The sequence below is a fragment of the Salvelinus alpinus genome, chromosome 25 (genome assembly GCF_045679555.1).
Source record: "Salvelinus alpinus chromosome 25, SLU_Salpinus.1, whole genome shotgun sequence".
Lineage (NCBI taxonomy): Eukaryota > Metazoa > Chordata > Actinopteri > Salmoniformes > Salmonidae > Salvelinus > Salvelinus alpinus.
In genome coordinates this window covers 9,091,444-9,105,018 of record NC_092110.1, presented here as the reverse complement: position 1 = coordinate 9,105,018, position 13,575 = coordinate 9,091,444, and the positions used below count along the sequence as shown (strand labels likewise).

General features: G+C 42.3%; 1 protein-coding gene across 4 annotated transcripts in view; it reads right to left on the bottom strand.

Annotated features, from left to right (window-relative positions):
• mipol1 (mirror-image polydactyly 1) overlaps positions 1-13,575 on the bottom strand; it is a 77,963-nt gene that overhangs the window by 62,765 nt on the left and 1,623 nt on the right. The window lies entirely within an intron of this gene.

The following is a 13,575-nucleotide window of genomic DNA, read 5'->3' as shown; positions in this document are numbered from 1 at the left end:
ATATGCTTTTCAGATTACGGCGTCTGACTAATCTCACTCACAATGTGCCCTGACTGAGGTGGGGGGCCTCAGATTTACAACCATGCTGCTCTTATAATTTCAGATGACATAAGGAAATACTAGCAGCACTTTATTTGAAGGACTTGATAACACATTAATAAGACATACATAACCATTATGACGAATTCTCCTGTCAACAGCCGGACCGATATGTTTTTTTGGGGTCCGATACCGATTTTATGGGGGACAAAAACTTACTGATACCGATATACGGTGCATTCGGAAAGTATTCAGACCCCTTGACTTTTCCCACATTTTGTTACGTTACAGTCTTATTCTAAAATTGATTAAATAAAAACAATTCCTTATCAATCTACACACAACACCCTATAATGAAAACAGGTTTTTAGAAATGTTTGCAAATGTATTAAAAATAAAAACACCTTATTTACATTGGTATTCAGACCCTTTGCTATGAGACTCGAAATTGAGCTCAGGTGCATCCTGTTTCCATTGATCATCCTTGAGATGTTTCTACAACTTGATTGGAGTCCACCTGTGGCAAATTCAATTGATTGGACATGATTTGGAAAGGCACAAACCTGTCTATATAAGATCTCACAGTTGACAGTGCATCAGAGCAAAAACCAAGCCATGAGGTCGAAGGAATTGTCCGTAGAGCTCCGAGACAGGATTGTGTTGAGGTACAGATCTGGGGAAAGGTACCAAAAAATGTCTGCAGCTTTGAAGGTCCCCAAGAACACAGTGGCCTCCATAATTTTTAAATGGAAGAATATAGGCGCACAATTGGCCCAGCGTCGTCCGGGTTTTGCCGGGGTAGGCCGTCATTGTAAATAAGATATTGTTCTTAACTGACTTGCCTAGTTATATAAAGGTTACATTTAAAAAATAAACGTTTGGAACCACCAAGACTGATGGTAGAGCTGGCCTGCACGGCCAAACTGAGCAATCGGGGGAGAATGGCCTTGGTCAGGGAGGTGACCAAGAACACGATGGTCACTCTGAGAGAGCTCTAGAATCCAGAAGGACAACCATCTCTGCAGCACTCCACCAATTAGGCCTTTATGGTAGAGTGGCCAGACGGAAGACACTCCTCAGTAAAAGGCACATAACAGCCCGCTTGAAGTTTGCCAAAAGGCACCAAAAGACTCTCAGACCATGAGAAACAAGATTCTATGGTCTGATGAAACCAAGATTGAACTCTTTGGCCTGAATGCCACGCGTCACATCTGGAGGAAACCTGGCACCATCCCTACGGGGAAGCATGTTGGTGGTAGCATCATGCTGATGGGATGTTTTTCAGCGGCAGGGACTGGGAGACCAGTCAGGATCGAGGCAAAGATGAACAGAGCAAAGTACAGAGAGATCCTTGATGAAAACCTGCTCAGGACCTCAGACTGGGAAAGGTTCACCTTCCAACAGGTTAACGACCCGAAGCACACAGCCAAGAGAAAGCATGAGTGGCTTCGGGACAAGTCTCTGAACGTCCTTGAGTGGCCCAGACAGAGCCCGGACTTGAACCCAATCGAACATCTCTGGAGAGCCCTAAAAATAGCTGTGCAGCAACGCTCCCCATCCAACCTGACAGAGCTTAAGAGGATCTGCAGAGAAGAATAGGAGAAACTCCCCAAATAAAGATGTGCCAAGCTTGTAGCATCATACCCAAGAAGACTCGAGGCTGTAATCGCTGCCAAAGGTGCTTCAACAAAGTACTGAGTAAAGGGTCTGAATACTTATGTAAATGTGATCAGTTTTTATTTATTTATTAGCAAACTTTTCTGAAATACTCTTTTCGCTTTGACATTATGGGGTATTGTGTTTAGATTGATGAAAAAGTAAAGAGGTCTGAACACATTCTAAAAGCACTGTATATCGGTCAGGCTTTATCAACAACTACAAGTTTATCTTGTATTATTAGCTTCCCTCTCTCTTTGAGCATTGTGTGGTCTGTGTTATCTGAGAATAGAGGTGTCACATTTCAAGAAACCGAGGTAACACATTTCAAACATAACAAATGATCATTAGCCTTTATACTTCTCAAGTTAATCCTAAAACTCTTATCATTCAATAGAGGCTAACAGTTAGGAATTATAGATCATTGCAAATTTCCCAACACTTTGGATATACCTACTTGTATGATAAGAATAAGTATCTTTATGGATTTGAAGTTAACTGCAACGACTTAAATCCTTGATGGCACTTCACAGAGTATTAAAGACGGCAATCAAACATTAAAACAACCTTCAATCAATCTGAAAGTCAATTTTAGGCTATCATTTCTACATTTGCTGAACCAACGGCATGCATGATATCAACTCAGAAGACAAGTAGGCTGCCTAGCTGTAACAAAAGTAGGCTATTGCAACATGTGAGCTGTGGTACTTACTTCACAGAGAGCTCCTTTTTTAAGCTTGATATCTGGTGCTTAGCTCTTTGCAATGCATTTCTAACATCGTAAGCTCTTATTTTTGTAGACATCAGCCAACTGGAATTCCACCTGGGTGCTGTAGTGACACTGAATAGCTACTGTTCTGGGCACCTCAGTTGCAATTTGATACATATCCACGACAACACGTCTCACAGCATCTTAAAGAACATCCTGGTCAAATTAACAATCAACTCAATTCAACTGTCATGAACAGCCAATGGGAAAGAAGCATGCACCCTGTACAGTTAAAGTCGGAAGTTTACATACACTTAGGTTGGAGTCATTAAAACTCGTTTTTCAACCACTCCACAAATTTCTTGTTAACAAACTATAATTTTGGCAAGTCGGTTAGGACATCTACTTTGTACATGACAAGTCATTTTTCAACAATTGTTTACAGACAGATTATTTCACTTAAAATTCACTGTATCACAATTCCAGTGGGTCAGAAGTTTACATACACTAAGTTGACTGTGCCTTTAAACAGCTTGGAAAATTCCAGAAAATTATGTCATGGCTTTAGAAGCTTCTGATAGGCTAATTGACATCATTTGAGTCAATTGGAGGTGTACCTGTGGATGTATTTCAAGGCCTACCTTCAAACTCAGTGCCTTTTTGCTTGACATCATGGGAAAATCAAAAGAAATCAGCCAAGACCTCAGAAAAACAGTTGTAGACCTTCACAAGTCTGGTTCATCCTTGGGTGCAATTTCCAAACGCCTGAAGGTACCACGTTCATCTGTACAAACAACAGTACGCAAGTATAAACACCATGGGACCACGCAGCCGCCATACCGCTCCAGAAGGAGTCGCGCTCTGTCTCCTAGAGATGAACGTACTTTGGTGCGAAAAGTGCAAATCAATCCCAGAACAACAGCAAAGGACCTTGTGAAGATGCTGGAAGAAACAGGTACAAAAGTATCTATATCCACAGTAAAACGAATCCTATATCGACATAACCTGAAAGGCCGCTCAGCAAGGAAGAAGCCACTGCTCCAAAACTGCCATAAAAAAGCCAGACTACAGTTTGCAGCTGCATATGGGGACAAAGATTGTACTTTTTGGAGAAATGTCCTCTGGTCTGATGAAACAAAAATAAAACTGTTTGGCCATTATGACCATCGTTATGTTTGGAGGAAAAAGGGGGAGGCTTGCAAGCCAAAGAACACCATCCCAACTGTGATGCACGGGGGTGGCAGCATCATGTTGTGGGGGTGCTTTGCTGCAGGAGGGACTGGTGCACTTCACAAAATAGATGGCATCATGAGGCAGGAAAATTATGTGGATATATTGAAGCAACATCTCAAGACATCAGTCAGGAAGTTAAAGCTTGGTCGCAAATGGGTCTTCCAAATGGACAATGACCCCAAGCATACTTCCAAAGTTGTGGCAAAATGGCTTAAGGACAACAAAGTCAAGGTATTGGAGTGGCCATCACAAAGCCCTGACCTCAATCCTATAGAAAATTTGTGGGCAGAACTGAAAAAGCGTATGCGAGCAAGGAGGCCTACAAACCTGACTCAGTTACACCAGCTCTGTCAGGAGGAATGGGCCAAAATTCACCCAACTTATTGTGGGAAGCTTGTGGAAGGCTACCCGAAACGTTTGACCCAAGTTAAACAATTTAAAGGCAATGCTACCAAATACTAATTGAGGTTATGTAAACTTCTGACCCACTGGGAATGTGATGAAAAATAAAAGCTGAAATAAATAATTCTCTCTACTATTATTCTGACATTTCACATTCTTAAAATAATATGGCGATCCTAACTGACCTAAGACAGGGAATTTTTACTAGGATTAAATGTCAGGAATTGTGAAAAACTGAGTTTAAATGTATTTGGCTAAGGCATATGTAAACTTCCGACTTCAACTCTATGTGTACCACAACCTCACTTACAGCTCTCGGGTCTCTCTCTCTCTGAGGTACTAGATAGTAAACACAACAAGCTCTCACAGTCTCACTGCAGTATTAGATGTTTATCCACGTTTCTCCAAATGTCACATTTCTAAGCTGCTCAAAACGTCAAATTTCGAAGTGTTTTTGACACCCTGGCAGGGTTTCCATTAGGAAAATGTGGCGCCTGACAACGTGACTGGGAAGATTTTAATTTACAAGCCATTTGAGATATTTACCGGAACCATATACATTGGGTGCATAACCCATTAGGGCGTTCATCCACGGAGCTTAGAATGACAGTGCTCAGAAATCACATTTACATTATGGTAATCTATTTTAACAGAACATGCAACTCATGTAACAAAGCAGCCAATAAAATGTCATTTTCAAACATTTGCCAAAATGCAATTCGCGGGAAAACACCATTCTAAACAGCGCACCTGATAGCAGTTCCATATGTGACAGAGATGAAAATCTCTGTGAGAAACTTAGAAAGAGGGGGAGTCTAATGGCATAGTTGTGGGTCCAAGAGGGAACTAAATTGAAATACATTTGCCAAAATGATCAATACTCGTATATACAGAAACAATTAAAATAATTGAAAATAGTTTTCCAGAAAGCATGACTTAGCCACATAGGAATCAAGGACCATTAGCTCATTTAAAAAAATAGCTGTGGATTATTTCAAATCACAAGCTCGTAGGCCTATGCCTATTTGGGAAGCCTGTAATTTGGGCATCGCGCGTGGCAATAGTGTCATGATCGTCTTCTTGACAGAGATTGGACCAAGGCGCAGCGTGTGCAAAATACATCTTCTTTTATTGAGAAGAGAGAGAAAACACAAAACGAACACTATATACAAACTAACAAAACAACAAACGACCGTGAAGCTAAATAACGTAAGTGCACAGACAAGCAACAAACGTTCAACATAGACAACTACCCACAAAAACCTACTGCCTATGGCTGCCTTAAATATGGCTCCCAATCAGAGACAATGAATGACAGCTGTCTCTGATTGAGACCCAATCTAGGCAGCCATAGACATAACTAGACAACCTGACTCCTCTCTACCCCATACACATACAACACCCCTAGACTAAACAAAAACACACAAAGACAACCCACCCCAACTCACGCCCTGACCAACTAAATAAATAACAGAAAAAGGAACAATAGGTCAGGAACGTGACAAATAGGCCTAGCTGATTATTGAGTTGTGGCTGTCAGTGAAAAGCATCTAAAATATGTGTGAAGATAATGTGTCAGAGTATAATTTAAAATGTTGAGACAAGAAGAAGGGGAGGGGTGTGTGGCGAAGATATAGGGGAGTCTCTCTCCAGAATGGCTCAGCTGTCTCCTGCTCTTCTTGCTCATTCATTGTTTCATTGTGTGAATTGTGCCTTTTGATTTTGATCAGTTCCCCATCACGTCTCCAGTAGTAAATGTAACGTTAATCCCCATCATTTGGTTACATTCATTTCTGTTAATGTATCGATTAATTAGTCATTTACCGTTCTCATTCTCAGAGTGGAAACGTTGTTTGCAGAGTTCACAACCTTCTACACTTTTGAGAAACAAGTTTTGGTTTATTTCATAACCATCATCATTAGTGATGCACCGATATGACATTTTTGTCCGATACCGATATCCAATAATTTCCTTGCCAAAAAACCTTATACCGATATTTAACATTTTTGAGGCCTTTTAAGCATTCTAGTACATTTAAATAGTTAACACACACACATGGACGCAGCGGTCTAAGGCACTGCATCTCAGTGCAAGAAGCTTCACTACAGTCCCTGGTTTGAATCCAGGCTGTATCACATCCGGCCGTGATTGGGAGTCCCATTGGGCGGCGCACAATTGGCCCAGCGTCGTTCGGGTTTGGCCGGGGTAGGCCGCTATTGTAAATACAAATTTGTTCTTAACTGACGTGCCTCGTTAAATAAAGGTTACACACACACACACACACACACACCAACCAAAAAGTTATTTTGTTGGCATTTACGCATGTCCCCATTACCAGTAAAACATAATCAAAACCTATTTCTTTCACATACTTGATGTGCTGTTTCGTTGTGCATTTCTTCAGTTGTTTCATTCTCAACCAGGATCTCTCATACTATGGAAAGCTGTTTGGGTCTTTGCGTGTCAAATAACACTATTTGACGTGTCAAATAAGCTTGTTGACCAATCAGGACCTGAATATGACTGCACGTCACATAATAATTGAATGCGTTCATTCATTTTTTACATAGTTATTACACATTGATTACACTATCACTCGTATTTAATTTGTCACAACGATTCATCGATACGTATGCTATGATGCTGGTAAAGTTTTATCGCGCACCTACAATGCTGGTCATAAAAAAAGCTAGCTAGCTCATGGATGCAAACAATGTTCTTCCCCAAAAACATAGCAAAACGACATAATCTGTTTCAGTAGCTATAGTTAGCTAGCCTACTATATAGCTAGGTGTCATCATCTAAAATAACCCTAATTTATAAGACAGTCCTTATTTGATTAATGGTGGTCGGACCCATCTATGTGAAGTTAGCCACAAGAAGGATTAGCCACAATAGTGGACTTTGCGGTTCGCCTTCAAATTAAAAGCATATAATTGACAGTGATGCAAATGAAAACAAATAGTAGAATTATGCCAGAATTGAATAGATCATGCTAAACGAGGTTGGAATGTTGTTATATAAAATCAACAAAAGACAATAATTTGTTAATTTGACAAAAATCTGTTGAAATCACACTGGATGTATTAGACTTTAGAATTGCATTGGGGACATACTTCCGGCGCCGAAAAGAGATGGCCGCCTCGCTTCGCGTTCCTTGGAAAATATGCAGTATTTTGTTTTTTTATGTGTTATTTCTTACATCGGTACCCCAGGTAATCTTAGGTTTCATTACATACAGTCGGGAGGAACTACTGAATATACGATTAACGTCAACTCATCATCGTTCCTACCAGGAATATGACTTTCCCGAAACGGATCCAGTGTTTTGCCTTCCACCCAATACAATGGATCTGATCCCAGCCGGCGACCCTGTGCGACGCCGAAAAAGGGGCAAACGAGGCAGTCTCGTGGTCAGGCTTCGGAGACGGGCACATCGCGCTCCACTCCCTAGCATACTACTCGCCAATGTCCAGTCTCTTGACAATAAGGTTGACGAAATCCGAGCACGGGTAGCATTCCAGAGAGACATCAGGGATTGCAACGTGCTCTGCTTCACGGAAACATGGCTAACTCAAGAGACGCTAACGGAGTCGGTGCAGCCAGCTGGTTTCTTCATGCATCGCGCCGACAGAAACAAACATATTTCCGGTAAGAAGAGGGGCGGGGGGGTATGCCTTATGATTAACGAGACGTGGTGTGATCATCATAACAACACACAGGAACTCAAGTCATTCTGTTCACCTGATCTAGAACTCCTCACAATCAAATGTCGACCGCATTATCTACCAAGGGAATTCTCTTCAATCATAATCACAGCCGTATATATTCCCCCCCAAGCAGACACATCGATGGCCCTGAACGAACTTTATCTGACTCTTTGTAAACTGGAAACCACACACCCTGAGGCTGCATTCATCGTAGCTGGGGATTTTAACAAGGCTAATCTAAAAACAAAACTCCCTAAATTCTATCAGCATATCGATTGTGCTACCAGGGCTGGAAAAACCCTAGATCATTGTTATACTAATTTCCGCGACGCATATAAGGCCCTCCCCCGCCCCCCTTTCGGAAAAGCTGACCACGACTCCATTTTGTTAATTCCAGCCTACAAACAGAAACTCAAACAACAAGCTCCCGCGCTCAGGTCTGTTCAACGCTGGTCCGACCAATCTGAATCCACGCTTCAAGACTGCTTCGATCACGCGGATTGGAATATGTTCCGCATTGCGTCCAACAACAATATTGACGAATATGCTGATTCGGTGAGCGAGTTCATTAGGAAGTGCATTGACGATGTCGTACCCACAGCAACGATTAAAACATTCCCAAACCAGAAACCGTGGATTGACGGCAGCATTCGCGTGAAACTGAAAGCGCGAACCACTGCTTTTAACCAGGGCAAGGTGACCGGAAGCATGACCGAATACAAACAGTGTAGCTATTCTCTCCGCAAGGCAATCAAACAGGCTAAGTCCCAGTACAGAGACAAAATCGAGTCGCAATTCAACAGCTCAGACACAAGAGGTATGTGGCAGGGTCTACAGTCAATCACGGATTACAAAAAGAAAACCAGCCCCGTCGTGGACCAGGATGTCTTGCTCCCAGACAGGCTAAACAACTTTTTTGCCCGCTTTGAGGACAATACAGTGCCACTGACACGGCCCCCTACCAAAACCTGCGGGCTCTCCTTCACTGCAGCCGAGGTGAGTAAAACATTTAAACGTGTTAACCCTCGCAAGGCTGCAGGCCCAGACGGCATTCCCAGCCGCGTCCTCAGAGCATGCGCAGACCAGCTGGCTGGTGTGTTTACGGACATATTCAATCAATCCTTATCCCAGTCTGCTGTTCCCACATGCTTCAAGAGGGCCACCATTGTTCCTGTTCCCAAGAAAGCTAAGGTAACTGAGCTAAACGACTACCGCCCCGTAGCACTCACTTCCGTCATCATGAAGTGCTTTGAGAGACTAGTCAAGGACCATATCACCTCCACCCTACCGGACACCCTAGACCCACTCCAATTTGCTTACCGACCCAATAGGTCCACAGACGACGCAATCGCAACCACACTGCACACTGCCCTAACCCATCTGGACAAGAGGAATACCCATGTGAGAATGCTGTTCATCGATTACAGCTCAGCATTTAACACCATAGTACCCTCCAAACTCGTCATCAAGCTCGAGACCCTGGGTCTCGACCCCGCCCTGTGCAACTGGGTCCTGGACTTCCTGACGGGCCGCCCCCAGGTGGTGAGGGTAGGTAACAACATCTCCACCCCGCTGATCCTCAACACTGGGGCCCCACAAGGGTGCGTTCTGAGCCCTCTCCTGTACTCCCTGTTCACCCACGACTGCGTGGCCATGCACGCCTCCAACTCAATCATCAAGTTTGCGGATGACACTACAGTGGTAGGCTTGATTACCAACAACGACGAGACGGCCTACAGGGAGGAGGTGAGGGCCCTCGGAGTGTGGTGTCAGGAAAATAACCTCACACTCAACGTCAACAAAACAAAGGAGATGATTGTGGACTTCAGGAAACAGCAGAGGGAGCACCCCCCTATCCACATCGACGGGTCAGTAGTGGAGAAGGTGGAAAGTTTTAAGTTCCTCGGTGTTCACATCACGGACAAACTGAATTGGTCCACCCACACAGACAGCGTTGTGAAGAAGGCGCAGCAGCGCCTCTTCAACCTCAGGAGGCTGAAGAAATTCGGCTTGTCACCAAAAGCACTCACAAACTTCTACAGATGCACAATCGAGAGCATCCTGTCGGGCTGTATCACCGCCTGGTACGGCAACTGCTCCGCCCACAACCGTAAGGCTCTCCAGAGGGTAGTGAGGTCTGCAGAACGCATCACCGGGGGCAAACTACCTGCCCTCCAGGACACCTACACCACCCGATGTCACAGGAAGGCCATAAAGATCATCAAGGACAACAACCACCCAAGCCACTGCCTGTTCACCCCGCTATCATCCAGAAGGCGAGGTCAGTACAGGTGCATCAAAGCAGGGACCGAGAGACTGAAAAACAGCTTCTATCTCAAGGCCATCAGACTGTTAAACAGCCACCACTAACATTTAGCGGCCGCTGCCAACATACTGACTCAACTCCAGCCACTTTAAAAATGGGAATTGATGGAAATTATGTAAAAATGTACCACTAGCCACTTTAAACAATGCCACTTAATATAATGTTTACATACCCTACATTACCCATCTCATATGTATATACTGTACTCTATATCATCTACTGCATCTTGCCATCTTTATGTAATACATGTACCACTAGCCACTTTAAACTATGCCACTTTATGTTTACATACCCTACAGTACTCATCTCATATGTATATACCGTACTCTATACCATCTACTGCATCTTGCCATGCCGTTCTGTACCACCACTCATTCATATATCTTTATGTACATATTCTTTATCCCTTTACACTTGTGTGTGTGTATAAGGTAGTAGTTGTGGAATTGTTAGGTTAGATTACTTGTTGGTTATTACTGCATTGTCGGAACTAGAAGCACAAGCATTTCGCTACACTCGCATTAACATCTGCTAACCATGTGTATGTGACTAATAAAATTTGATTTGATTTGATTTACTTATTTCACTGTACAGCCTTACCTATGGATTGTGGCTCATTGACATGGGGTATCAGTCTACTCAGTGACACCCAGAGTACATTAGCATAGTAGCTATTATGCAACTGAAACAACTGTGAATTGAGCCACATTTATTGTCAACCTATGTGTATTGAACACTATTCCCAAAGAAAAACAATACTGCGTGGATGTTTTGGAGTCTGATAACTCTGAGGAGGACATTGGGAAAAAATATATTATATTCATTGATCCCCAATCCTTAGGTAAAGCTGTACAGTGCAATATCAATGTCAATACACACAATAGCCTGACTGGGGAGGTGATTTCACACAGTCACAGTCCCGCGATAAGAGCTACAATGCTAATATTTGCGTAAACTCTTCACAGTTGTGTTCTGTGGGTGTCACCGAGTAGACTGATACCCCATTTCCTTGCTTCACATTCCAACCTTGTGTAACATTATCTAGTCTAAATATGGCATGATTCCACCAATTGTAACCTTCTGCATCACTTTCAAAGAGGTACTTTTATTTTGAAGGCAAACCGCAAATTCCACTATTGTGCCTAATCCTTATTATGACTAACTTCACAACACATAACCCGGTCCGGTCAGGCCTCATTAGCCAGATGAAGCTAGCTGGCTGCTTATAACGTTAGCTTTGGGCAACAGGGTTAAGTGGCTGGCTATCTATTTAATTTCATGAACTGAAGTTCAATTTCAATAGGCGAACAACAAGTGGCTACCTAGCTAATACTTACTCACAAGGATTCCTAAATCATTGCTAAGAATAATGAAAATGACTACTGTTTCTACTGGTCATTGTTTTCAGGCTGGTTGTATTGGTGCTAGCTAGGTGCCAAGCTAAAGCTAGCTACCCCAGAAGTTGCGGTCAAACAAATAATCCTTTACCACCAACTCGGTATTGTAAACACATCATTCGTGGCCGGTGTTTGGTTGTTTGCAGACTTTTTTGTACAGCTTTGACTGCTACTGATAGTAGTGGTGGCGCTTGGCTTGCACGTGCAAATTCAGAACACACAACATTCTATAATAGAACTGTGTTATTTGATGCGTCAAATTAAAAGCTTATTTAACGCGTCAAATAGTGTTATTTGACGTGTATCTTTTTTGAGACGCAAAAACCCAAACGGCGTTCCATAAAATGTCATGAAGCTAATAGCAGTGATGCTATTACTGTGCAACTCTGGTAGGGCAACATGTGTACCGGTGCTAGACCAGTTGGCGAAAGCCAACATCATCCACGACAGAGAATGGTTGATTGTCAAGGGCAATGAATTCCCTTATCTTGGCGTTAATGGATTTCTCCTTTGAGTTGTCTCGCTGAAATGTTCTTACTCTTTCAAATGACTGCTCGACTTATTGACTGCTCGATCCACAGAGCAGACATTGTGAGCTAGGTTAGGAATGCTGTGTTGCACGTGTAAGGCAACATTTTACTTGGCATCATTACGTTATATAGGTATGCACATCAGCTTTGACATCAGTTTTGCACATTGGCGTTAAACTAGACATCAGGCCGATACCGATGTTGTCATTTTTAGCTAATATCGTCCGATTCCGATATGTTCACCGATATATTGTGCATCCCTAATCATCATACATTTTTTCATTGTCTTTTGTTTGGAGTGCTCCATGTGAGCAATGAGCACGTGTCTGGTTTCTCTGTCCTGATAACATTGAGGGAATGCACCCGCCTGAGCAAGCATAGAAGTACCTGGCCTGCTGCGTGGAAATGTAGTTAAGTGTTTAACATCCATTGCGAATCATAATATATTAAAACTATTGTTCATCACAGTAAGCTATTTGAAAAATCTTTCCACCCAATACACCCCTCGATAATCATCAATCCTTGGTGTGAAAGAGCAATGGAAGTTATAGGCCTACTGCTGCATTGGCCTATAGGCTATAAGTTCCATGCGCTCATTTCTTTAGCCACCAATGGATCACAATGTATCAATGTGTCCATATGGCAGAGGCTGGTGATCTCGCATTAGTTGACTTTGACCTTTTCATCATTTTCATTCCTATTTTTATAATTAACCACATGACAATGATTTTAATAATCAAAAACGTTATTATTGAAATTAAACTGTTCCATGAAAATGTGCATATGAAAATTCAAAACTGGCACGCAAAACTAGAGAAATGGAAGGATAAATTGTACGTTTCCCCAAACTTGAAACTCACAATCCGCCTATGAAGTCTTTATAAAAAGAATTGCCTCCATGTTTCCATGGTGGGATTTGCCTATAGGCTACTTTGAAGCAAGGTAAGACATGCCTCATAATATGATAATAATATGAAATAAGACATTCAGGTTTCAAACAATTATGTTTTCAAAATGCATACTGCCTCCAGCTCACATTGTAAAGTGATGAGTGACGCGCTGATAGCCTGTTGCCTGCATTTGAATGGTGAATGGGAGGTGCGCTTCAATTACAAGTTGATAAATAAAAATAGTAGATATTTTTAATTGTGCACTAAAACAGTTTTTAACCCACAATTGCATTTAGAATTTTTGCGCAATGAATGGGCTTATAAAATCACCTGTTTTACTCCAGCAGCAACCAGCTGAGGAGCTTCAGGAGAAATCTCTAATCAAAATAGGCTCTGTATCCTGTGCGCGTGTGATAGTTGTGTTGGATAAATAAGATACATGATGACTAACGAAAATACACACAGGCCAATTTATACTGAACAAAAATTTAAACGCACATGTAAAGTGTTGGTCCCATGTTTCATAGGCTGAAATAAAAGATCCCCGAAATGTTCCATATGCACAAAAAGCTTCTTTCTCTCAAATTCTGTGTACAAATGTTTACATCCCTGTTAGTGAACATTTATCCTTTGCCTGACAGGTATGGCATATCAAGAAGCTGATTTTTGTAGTTTTTACCCC